The sequence below is a fragment of the Filicampus tigris genome, chromosome 2, assembly GCF_054856515.1.
Source record: "Filicampus tigris isolate MCC_2025a chromosome 2, RoL_Ftig_1.0, whole genome shotgun sequence".
In the NCBI taxonomy this organism is placed as follows: Eukaryota; Metazoa; Chordata; class Actinopteri; order Syngnathiformes; family Syngnathidae; genus Filicampus; species Filicampus tigris.
Genome location: NC_141218.1, coordinates 26,714,763 through 26,727,144, shown reverse-complemented (window position 1 = coordinate 26,727,144; position 12,382 = coordinate 26,714,763). Strand labels below are relative to the sequence as shown.

Below are 12,382 nucleotides of genomic sequence, written 5' to 3'. Positions count from 1 at the left end.
TCTATGCGTTAAAGAAAGGCATGACATGAGAGAGTGACTATAGTTGCGAATCCATTGTTATTTTTTACATCGAGGTATATTTTAAGAAATTATATCAATTTTATAAGATTTTCGATAAATCATTACATCCCTACACTGAAGTCAAGGTACCACTGTACTGCGCTTTTCTTCATTGAAAACATGACGCAAAAAATGTTGTGTGGATGGCTGGTAGGAATTCATGGCATTTCAGGTCATTTCAATGGGGAATAGCAATATTCCGTCAATTTTTTTTCAGTTCCAAATGTTCAAATCAAGCATCGGCCTCGTCTGAGGGTCAATTGTTGTTACTCCAAACGCATTTGAAATGCGGCCGGCGTCGAGCCAAGCCAGCCAGTGGATGCATTTTTATGCAGGGGGGGTGCTCTCAAAGTGCTGACGGCGTGTGCAATTCGATTGCACCGCGCGCACACCGCCGCAAACGGGGAGAGCGTGAGGCGGCAAAATGGGGCGGCGGCCATGGGTGGGGTTCGAAGAGGGTGTGGGGAGTATAAGGCGGAACCTGCCTCCAGAACAGTGGCAGCAGACAAGTGGAGAGAACTCGAGGGGGGCGGAGGGGGCGAATGCTGCAATGGCGGTGCAACAATCGTCACAGATAGATGTAAATAAAACATCATTTGAAGAAATTTCTTCCCCATACTTTATAGAGAATATTACATCGGCTTTGTTTTATCTTAAGGCATTCCGAAAAAATTAAAATACATCAAGTAACTGGGGGATTTTATTCATCGCTTGTCAGCGTTTTAAGTAGAATGTAGGTCACCGCCGCGGATCGCCGTCGGCATGCCAACAGACTGCGGGCCTTATTAAAGAAACATCAATCTGAAAATTTAGCAACGTCGACGCCGGCTTTTTCGGCGTCCTTTGTCGGCTCAACCTCGAATGAACACGCACACCCACACACACGCACACACACACACACGCACACACCTCCGTCTTCCCATCACACAAGTACACCGGCAGTGCAGTGGACAAGCGTTAAAGACGACGCATCGCTCCCCACTGAGCTGTCCCGGGACCACAAAAGAACAGACTGGAGATGCCTGGCAGGTCCACACAGAAAACCACAGGGATTGATGCGGCTTTGAGTGGGACAAGAGACCTGGGTTCGGATATTTACGGTCATTTAAGGCCATGTTCACACCAATGCGCAGGTTTTTTTCGAACCTGAGCACCAGGCGGTTCAAAAGACTTCCTCATTCTTTCGCCTGTTTGGAGTCCTCAACACACCTGAAAATTCATCCGTTTTTTTTTTAAGTGCAAGCTTCGCAGTGAAAACAAACGTGACAAATACAATCCCCCTCCCACAAAATTGACTTTAGAAGCTCTCCCTGAAAAGGGAAAAAAAAAGTCCTCGACACAATTACACCAATGAATGTGACATTAGTTTGACACGTCTGTCATAATAGGACACGATAAAGTGTCAAGGACCCATGCTTGCTACTTTACAGGAAGTTGGACATTTTGATTCAAAGCAGTCATCCAGGTTTGAATTTCAGGGTTCATACTCCCAACTATGGAATTCGCCCAAATGAACCCAAATGGGAAGCAGCTTTACTATGGACGACGCTCAATTCAGATTTTTTTGGTTTTTTTTGCCCACACCATCTAATGGGTGAAGCGCAGCATCAAGTTTGAAGTGCAGCTCAAGTCAATTAAAGTAAATTCCCTACAGTAAAGTAATTTAAAAAGCACCAGACACTGTTTGTATCTATTGACAGGGAATTGGGTGGGAATGTCATAACAGGACACACAAAAGGTTTCAAGAACCGATGTCTAAAATTGTACAAGAAGTCGACCATTTTGCTCCAAAGGAGTTTCACCCACATGAGCCCCAATCTAAAGCAGGTTTTGTTGACATACAGTAGGTCAGTGCTACACTCAGAAGATGTTGTTGTTTCTAATATAGGTAGAGGCTGGATGGCATCAAAATGAAATTCTCTTTCATGTATTTTTGTTCAGGGGAAAAAAAAATAGCCCCTAACAGCAATTTCACTAACATGAAACGCAGAGTTGGGGGGGAAATCATTCCAAAAACACCCAGCAAAATATGCGCCTCCTCTGAATGTTAGAGATGGCTTCAAATGACATCATGATGACAGAACTAAGCACAGAGAGCAAATTACACGCAGCGTATGTTCCCCCTTCCCATTTTTGCCACGCTTGCTCTTGACCCAGAAAGTCCAGCAAAGCACGGCGAGCCATAAACGTTCATCTGCTGGTTAGCGGCCCGCGTCGTCCCGCGGCTAATCGCGAAGCTGTCCAATCCATCACAAACAATTGTGTGTGTGTGTTCTTTGTAATAGCCACTTCCCACACACTCATACAATACATAAATCCAACACAATCATGCAGAACACACGAGGTCGTGCAGCCAGCGTGCGGCGGCTACTGCGGACGTTGCCTGGGCGACGCAACTTCCTCTGCTCCAATGAAAACGCCGAGATGTGCACAACGACGCTTGAGCTCTAATTTAGAAGAATAATAGTCTTAATCCTGCCATCTTTTCATTGATTATAAATGAACAGTGTAGAGTCATTTGAGACCAGAGTGTTTGACAAACATTTTATTGACATTTTAGCGCTTTTTATCTATATTTGAATTGAATACCATGCATTCACTCTACCTGATCTTCTAGTTATATGATTCTCCATTAAATGTTTGCTATGGAGTGGGTTGTGGCGCATTGGCATGGTTGGAAACTGCCTGAGCGCAACACACGAGAGAAGGAAATAATAGCAACACCTTTCAGCTCAGATGATTGTTTTAGAAAGGACATGCAAGGCAGGTAATGGTTAATATGTCTCTAAAATGGCTACTTCACTTACACTTTTCGGGCAAGACTTCTTGAGACTTTTTACTTTGTCTACTCATGATAGACAATTGACATGTCTACAAAGTTTCTAATTGCTGAGGGACACTGGCTCTGACTAGTAGTTTCTTGTTTAATGGCGAGCCGACAAATTTCGCTGCGATGCTGCGCCCACATCCAATGACGAAAAGCTAAAAAAAAAAAAAAAGCTGCATATCTGTCCTGCATCTGCAGTTGGACAAACGCTGGACGACAAGTTTGTTTTTAAATGACCCTGGAAATTGCTGTGTCGTTTCAAGCATGGATTCTGATTTTTTGATTTTTTTGTTTATCTACTAATATCGACTTTCAGATCAGATCTCATGTTGACATGTGAAACAGGGTGCATGGGCTGCATTTTCAAAAATGTATTGAAAAAAAATTAAGTCATTCGAATTTTTTTTTTTTTTGGTGAATCATCAAACTTGATGCAAATGTTTCACAATCTTGCGTCATCCTTCTGTCATGTATAATTGGTTCGAATTTGCGAGCAATCACAATTTTGCGACATCCTTCTGTCATGTATAATTGGTTCGAAAGTCAAACAAAGTCAAGAAAAAAAAAATCTTCTCTTTCAATCTCCCCTTTAAATGACTTTTGGAAATTACCCTAACATGTCTGCTGTCAACCAAAATGGCAGACTTCCTGTGTTTTTTCAGGCATGACTACTTGGGCCTTTGTATGGGTCCACTCATGATAAACAGATAAGACTAGATTTCATGTTTGTAAGTGAAACAGAATTTTAAAAAATCTGTATTGGTGTTATTAGACTTTTAAGTTGTTGTTTTTTTTGGGCGGGGCTAATGATCAAATTTCGCTTTCATGCTCTGCCCACATGCAATGACAAAAATGCAAATAGTACACAATTTTGCATCTCCCATTTATCTAGTATATGCAATTCAAATTTGGCTAAAAGTGGACAAAAGTCTTAGGAAAAAAATCTCGGACAAACCCCTCTTTGAAGAACCTGTGGAAATTACCGTACAATGTTTGCTTTGAACCAAATTGACAGATCTCCTATGCGAAACTGAATTTTTAAAAATGTGTGTTGCTGTTGAGTTATTCGTATTTTTCTCTTTGAAATACTGGAAACGTCCAAAATGACCCTTTGAATGTCAGCTTCAAAGCAGAATGGCAGACTTACAGTATCTTTTCATGCATGGTTTCTTGTGACTTTACTCTACTCATGATTGACATGCCTACCAAATGTCACGTTATACCTAATATTGTGAATTATCCAGGTTGTTTCCCTTCCTCATAATCCTACACGCACCACAGCTTGTTTTCCTATTTTAATTATTCATCAGGACCTCTGTGCGTCCTCGTGGGAGGAAATACATTACATGGGGGAAGGAAAAAAATGTGCAAACCGCTAACGCTAGCCACACAAGCCGTGTATTAACAGTAGCGGATTAGCGGGGACGCAATTACACCGGGTAAATATGACACGGATGCCGCGGTGTGTCCGACTAGTTTGTCAGGGGGTGTTAACCTTGGTGCCTTTTGATGCTGCTGTTTATCTGCCATCTTGAACACATATAAAAAGGTCACAACATCGACTTTATGCCATGCTCATTTTTACGTGGGTGAGACTGCTTGATTAGCTACTAAAGATCTATCACGCCTCTGAGGACCGGCTGGCCTGCGTCCCTCAGGAGCCGATTGTCATCCCACGAAATATTAGGGGCATGAGGTACACAGAGTGTATATGTTGCTTGTATTCTGTATGAACTATGATTTTTCTTATACCTTTTCAAATCAAATTAATTTCCCCACTGCGGGATCAATAAAGGCATTCTTATTTTATCGGTGGCATACATGACACAATGACTATGTTAATATACAGTCAATATTTGGGTTAAGGTCAAAATTCCAATTTCTGAAACATTCGGACTAGCCCATTTACATGAAAGAGTTACCGGTACTCTATTTGAATAAACCGATTCAAACGGCGTCGCATGGACGTCGTGACGCAAATAGATGCAATTTCCGCTTGTTATTTTCTACCTTCAATAACACATATTATATTCATGTCACTGACCACAGGAATAAAGCAGCCGCGGCTTCGTCCTCGTTCCAAAAGTGTGATTCGCTGCTGCATCTCTGAGCTTCGCCATGATTGTTTATCTCTGCTTGTGTATTTCTGGCAAGTTGCGCGCCAAATGTATGGCCTTATACACACGTATATGCGTGCCTATGCACACACTGTGTCGTTTTTGCCGTAGAGACAGAAAATAATGTGGAAACGTGGCGGAGAAGTTAATGTATTTAAGTTATGCTCAGTATGGTGAGGATGACACGCATACAAGGATTTCCTGTATTACAAAGACCAAAATTCCTTACGGATAGAGCAAGAGCATGCGCAGAACACAAACCAATGTCTCGTCCCCGATCGGGGTTTACATGATACAGTATTGAGGTTAGAAAAAAGGGTAACCCAGGGGTCTTATTGTGTTGTTTAGGTTTTTGCGTACATTTACATGGCCTTCAAAAACCTGAATAGTGCCAATATTCGGGTACTACAAGGGTTATTGACTGCATGTAAACCTAGTCATTATGGAGGGACTACATGTCAGAGTCATTCACTCACAAATTGACCTACTCAGTGGGAAACCTGTTTCCAATTACTGTACCTGTTCACGTGCGCAACTCAAAACACACATATCTCAAATCATTCTGCGTATTGAAATGAATGGAAACGCCATTAATCTGTTCCAGCCTCCCCACCCAAAAAAAACCAACACATTTTTTCTATGTTGTTTCATAATAAGAATAGTGTTTTGTAATATTGTACTTTGTAAAAACATACATTAATAAGTAGATTGTCAAGAGTTTCACCGTTTTATTTTATGCAGTATTATTTATTTATTTTTTACTTTTTTGCTTTAATGCACTGGATATTGTGCTGCTTTGTGCACCTTAGCCACGGATGATTTCCTAGAACAGTGTTTGGGAATTAAGTATTTGAGGGATATATTTTTAGAGCTATTAGAGGGAAAAAATGATTTTTCCGACAAATAAACCCAGCAACAATAGTACATTTTATAATAATTACTGTCTCTTTTTGTTCAATTATTAAAAGAAACACACAGCTCCTAAAGTTTACAGGAAAATGCGATCGTGGTTTATAGTATGCATGACTGTATGCTGTGAAGCACTTTGTGAGCCCATTCTGTAGAAAAGTACAATGTTCTAATCTGTGTGGGTTGGGGGGTGTGCGGGTGTGCGTGTGTGTGTGTGTGTGTGTGTGTGTGTGTGGGTGTGTGTGTGTGTGTGTGTGTGTGTGTTACCTGTTACCTGCATGTGCGTAAACGATAGCAACCACGAGCTAAGGTAACCACAGTTATTACCTATCTTTTTAATGATATGGTAAAGAGAGGCTTTTATCATTTTATGAAGGAGGCAACTAATTGGGGCACTGGATCTAAACAGAGGGACACATTTGAGGAAATACGATATTTATCAAATAAATAAACAAATAAAAGATAGAACACTTTAATTACATTTTTTGTTCCGTATTTTCCACAAAAGAGCTCTAAAGTTTACTTCATAAATCTTCATTTCGTGTGAGGCTTTTAAATGTCGCTCAATGTCTTTGAAGTCATTGAATTGCTTTGTTATTCTGTTGTTAAAAGGGCATTTAAGAAATACATTAGAGAAATCTCATTTACGCAACTCTGACAAACATGGATGCGTGACATTACATTGATCAATTCAAAGACAAGCTGATCCTACAGATTTTTTCTGACTGTTACCAAATTTAAACTTTGCATACAAGACACATGGTTGATGCTTAATAGTGAGGAATTTGAATTTTGGTCATTGAAGGTGGGCTGACCATAGCGGTGAAGTGGATGACTACACAGAACTCTCAACATTTAATTGGAAAATTCAGCCCCCGGAGTAAGGTTCACTTAGCAAAATTAAACTTGGTAGGCATGTCTGTCCGTAGGACACAAACAAAAAAAATGTCAAGAAGCTATGCTGGAATGCTATTGCATTTCTAAAATTAATTTCTTGAATTTATTGTTAAATGTTCTTCCTTTGCGATCGTGGGTGGCGTTGCTGCACCCCCTAGCACAGCAACGGTTCACCATGTTTATATATTTCGGCCGTCTAAATCAAGCGAGAAACACAGTGAGTTAGTCTTGCATGTAACAACAGTTGTCACGTCGCCTCCAGTGCGCTTCCAATATCCTAACCCGGTAGCGATGACAGCGATGACACGCCATGCACGGGGCCTATTTTTCAACATAGATTGGTGCAGCTTATATAAAGGTGCGGCTTATATATGTTTTTCCCTTTTTTTTTTTTTTTTCCTTTTTTTTTTTTTAATAAAGTGGGTGCGGCTTATATAAAGGTGCGCCTTATAGTTCGGGAAATATGGTACATTAAGTTTTATGAATTGCCATAAACCAGAAATTAATAACTGTACAAGGTGGACATTTGAAAATTCAGCCACTGTGACTCGAGCAAACTGAAATTTGGTAGGCCTATCTTAGTTGAGTAGACCAACTTAAACGTCTCTAGAAGCCATGCCTAAAAATGCACAGAAGTCCATTTCGGCTCAAGGCCACCATTTGAAGATCCATTGTGGTCGATTTACAACTCATCCAATAGATTGTATTCAATTGCTACCAATTGTGAACCGTATATACACAAGACAGATGCAAAACTGCAAAACACTAGACATTTCATAATTGAGTGTGGGCCGAGCATGGCAGCGAGTTTGGATGACACAAAACTCCACTTCACAGTGTCAGTCACTTTCACTTGGCAACATGGAGCTTAGTAGGCATGTCCAAGTGGAACTTTAAACCTTTATCCACATTTGTTTAATGCCATTTTGCATTTGTGCGATACTAAAGCTGTCAAAAACGATCTGAGTCGCACAAGGCCTACATGGGAGCCGATGGTAACACAAGCAGCATGGCAAATGTTCCAAATGTTCAATATGGGCCAATAAGTGTCAGCCCAACGCTTCGCAAAGCAAGACGGACGGCCTTCTCGGTGAGATCAGGGAGATTTTCCACGCCGATGGCGAAAGGATGACAAAATCTGTCACGTTTAAACAATCACCGCAGACACTCGCCCCACCGTAATCAAGGTAAATGACAGTGGCGTGTGCCTCCCGCAGGGGGGGTTAACAAGCCCTTCATCTCGCCAAGACGAGAGTAAGAGCCCTTTTTTTTTTTGGTCTCACAAAAAAAAAAAAAAAAAATCTGACGCCGCCGTGACCTCCGCTGCAGGGCCACTTTGCGACGAAGGCTATAAATCAATGGGGCCCGTAACAGACGCACTTCTCCGACAAAATCGGATCAAGCGCTCGCGTAGTGAAGCACTTAAAGGACTTCTTCGCCAATGCTTCATGCTGGAGACTCAATAAAAGGCAAAAGAAAAGAGGGGGTGGGAAATGTCCAGACTTGACTTTGTGGCAGTCGCAATCACATCTGGAATCGCTGCACTTGTACTCAAATGAGATCAAAGTACTAAAGAGCAGCCGGGAGCAGCCCAAGGAAGCCATTTTTCCTTGGCGGAGGGAGTGGAAGAGTAAGAGACGAGGGCCAAAGTGTTGCATTTGGACCTGCTTACCTTCTGCCTTCGATGCTTTATAAACAAAATCATGAAAAAAAAAAAAAAAGACAAAGAAAATCCTCTCAAATCAAAGATTTTCCCCATTAGAAGTCGAAGTAATACGGGCCTGGATAAAACTGTGGCCATCTTAAAACCTTTATTAACTGTGCAGGTGAGACATTTTCATATAAAAGTAGAAGTCAAGCCAAACATATTTTTTTCAAGAATATGTTCTATACAGGCTCACTAGTCGAAACAAGGCATTCTGATAAATATTGAGTTTGTGGAATATGAGTTAGCTCGGCTTCAGAAAACAGGTGAGCTGTGATTGGTCGTTACCCAAGCCCTGAGCAATTCTGATGTCATTTTCAAGAAATGACAAAATGGCTGCCCCCTGAGATGGCTAAACAGGGGTGGATTTTGCTATATTCCATGAACGCAATATTAATCAGAATATCCTGTTTCAACTAGTGGGCCTGCATAGAACATATTCTTTAAAAAAGTATGTTTGGGTTGACTTCCCCTTTAAGTATAAATAAATTTAAAAAAAAGTTGTACACTCAACATTACTCATCATTTTGTGGGCATTTTTTTCACCTGTTTTACAAATGCAATCTGAAATCAATGAATATCTTTATTACTTATTCTTGTCTTTTTTTTAATCACTTTTTAACTGCCGTTGAAGCATAAGTGCACAAGTGAAACTATGCTGTGCTTTTAATCTCTTTTTCAAGTAGATGTTTCTCTAGTCAATAAAATGCTGTATTAATTGTACTACAATTCTTGACCTTTGTGATATTTTGAATAAAGAATGCCACACACATTTTGTGAAGACACTTTGGAAGTGTTTTAAATTGGGGAGAGGAATGTACAGTACATCTCCTTTAAGACATCAAAGAATAAAACAGTTAACCGTAATGGCAAAGGTTAATTCGTGTCTCATTTGTGCCTCATGCGACTCCATTTTCAGCTATTCTAATTTTTATACAAGCATAAAAACAAGGTACCCACTAAATACTATAATATGCAGTTGGCAACATTCATTTAGAAAATGACGCATGTCGAGATGAACAACAATGTCACCTGCTGTTAGCCGCAAGTAGAATTGTCCCTTTGTCGCAGTAGCATGCGAGCGTATAAATTATCGTTATGAATTTAGACTAGTTTATTTGGGAAGTGGATCACACAAGTCACACACAACACATTCACTGGCTCTACAATCAAAAATGACTATTAAAATTGTTCTTAAACTCTTAATTAAACTTAAATGATGATTCAATTCAAATGTAAGTTAAAGCATTTACAGTACGTAAATAATGCTTGAAAACAAATACTTCTAAAAGGCTAAATGCAATTGTCTCGCACTACGTTTTGTAGTTTAACACAATTGAACTCTACTTAAACTACTCTTCAGGATTGAAAAAAAAAAGTTTAAGCCACTGGTATATTATACAGTTTGAACATTCGATTCTGTGATTCTTCATGCACCATGAGAGGAAGCCCACGGACTGAACACTCTCTCAATAACTGCTCTAGGTGATTTTAAAAAATCCAAATGTGTATTGTAATATGATTGCCTCCTACGGGGTTATGTCCTCATGTATTAAGCAAGGACATTTTGAAACATTCCTCAGTGGAAAAAACACATGCCAAAAAAAAAAAACCCAGGTATTAGCAGGAGGGGTCTCTCTACTGGATTGTACGGCCTTGGCGGAGGTCCAAGGTGCAAAGTAGCATCAAATCAAAGCACACGAAGGACTCAAAGAAACATTCTTGCATGCGTGCACGCACACACACACACACACACACACACACACACGCGTACACTCCCACTTACACACGCACGTGCAGATACACACATACAACTAGAAACCATAAAACATGCATGATGGCGGAGTTCTAAAAAATGTAATGTTATTAGGCAAAAAAAAATATAAAGTGCGTCAAGCATCTGTTTGGGAACGAGTCATGTCTAAAGTGTATTTACTACTAATAAAACTAATAACTACGTTAATAATATATATGTATAAATAAAATGTTTTTTTTTTATTGTTTAAAAAAGGAAAAATGGAAAAGGGAACAATTACAATAAAAAGTGTATTAATAGTAACAGTAATTTATAATAGAAAATACATTCATTGATAATTATAAAAGAGTTTAAAAAAAAGTAATGAGTATGAAAAAGTAAAAAGTATATTTAATTGAAAAATTATTAATCAAAAATAAAACAATAATTTTATGAAAATGAAAATAATGAAATATTTAATAAAAAGCTCAAATATATGTATGAATGTAAAATATATATTCATAAAAATGAAATAATTTGTAAAAAAATATATAAAACATTTTTTTAAAGTATAAATATATTGAGAAAGTACAAATTAAAAAAAAATTGAAAAGACTTCAAAAATGGCTTATTAAAAATATGTACAAAAAGTAAAATATTAACAAAATAAATAAGGGAATTAATATTAACTAAAATAATGAATTAATTTTAAAAAGTTCAATTTCTAATTCAAAACGTGGAAAATACATTCATTAATTAAAAGCAAAAATACATGACTCGAAAACAGCTTTAAAAAACACACACATTTTTAAGAGTGGAAAATGAAATCTCCTAATTAAAACATGAACAAAAAATAAGTTATGGAAAAACGAAAGAAAGGTAATAATTAATAATACATAAAAATGCCCACCCTGTATGATGAATAATCCCCCCCAAAAATTAACCATGTTAAGATAAATATTAGTGTGAAGGGCACCTTTAAGTGACGTCACAGTTAAATTGATTTACATGCTTACCAACACTGCACCTCTCGTTCGTGTATTTAGTTTCAATTAAAGACTTTCCATGTACAGCATAATTTCAGTGTGACCCCACAGCAAGTAGTAGATTTACTGCATCTCATTCATCATTATTGAAAAATAAAAGACGATGAAACACAACTCACCTGGCCGGTGTGTCGGGGGTGCGTGCGCGTCAACTTCCAAACTTACAGCGCGCGCACGGCGGCGGCAGCGGCGTCCTCGCAAGCGGCCAAGTTCATCCGCGGAACTCCATCGCGAAGGTGCTGTTCTGGAAGGCAAGTGAGCACACGCGTGCAGATCGCTGCCGGAGATTCTGCAACGCTCGAATCTTCACGGTTAGTCTCCACAAAAATATAGACGCTTGTGGTGCTTGAGTATCCTGGTGGCGAGTCCGGAAAGGATGGAGGAGAGTCTCCGTCTCGCTCAGCTGCTTCCTCCCGGACTCCGGGACCCGGAGCCGACGTGCACTCGCCAGCTGATCAAGTGCGCATCCCGCCGCTCGCCGCTGCTCCGCCAATCAGCGACCGGAGAGGGAAAAGAGATGGAGGAGGGGGTGGGAGGGGTTAGGACAGTCCGAGTCTGATGATGATGATGACGATGACGACGATGAGGATGATGATGATGATGATGATGATGATGATGATGATGATGATGATGATGATGATGATGATGATGATGCGCGGCACTCCGTTGAATTGACTAATAAGTGGCTTTGCATCTTGGAAAAGAAGCAAGAAAATTGAATATGCACTTCCATGAAAACAAATCAAGTTAAACAAAATGTTAAATAACGGGGTGAAGTCTAGTAAAACCATGGGGGAATCACTGAGATAATGAGAGAAAACATCAAGTAAAATAATGAAAGCCTCAAGTAATTTTTTTTTTTTTAATCAAGTAAAATAAACTAACTAAACAACTAAAACAAAATCAAATGAAATAAGTTTCAATAAAAAGCATCAAGTAGCCTATCAAAATAAACCATCAAGTAAAAACCATCAAGTCAAATGACAATAAAATAATACCTCAAGTAAAACAGAAATTAAAAAAAGATTCATACAAAAACAGTATAATAGAAAAGTATGTTTTTTTAATCAAGATATATGATAAATA

The 12,382-nt window shown here is 39.3% G+C and overlaps 1 protein-coding gene across 4 annotated transcripts in view; it reads right to left on the bottom strand.

Moving 5' to 3' along the window:
- The window catches only part of LOC147151930 (teneurin-3), a 291,176-nt gene extending 279,412 nt beyond the window's left edge, over positions 1-11,764 (bottom strand). For all 4 annotated transcript variants that reach the window (XM_086022097.1, XM_086022105.1, XM_086022112.1 and 1 more), the window contains exon 1: positions 11,416-11,764. The gene's annotated coding sequence lies outside the window, so the exon portion shown is untranslated. The remainder of the gene's footprint in view (positions 1-11,415) is intronic.
- Between the last annotated feature and the right edge of the window lie 618 nt (positions 11,765-12,382).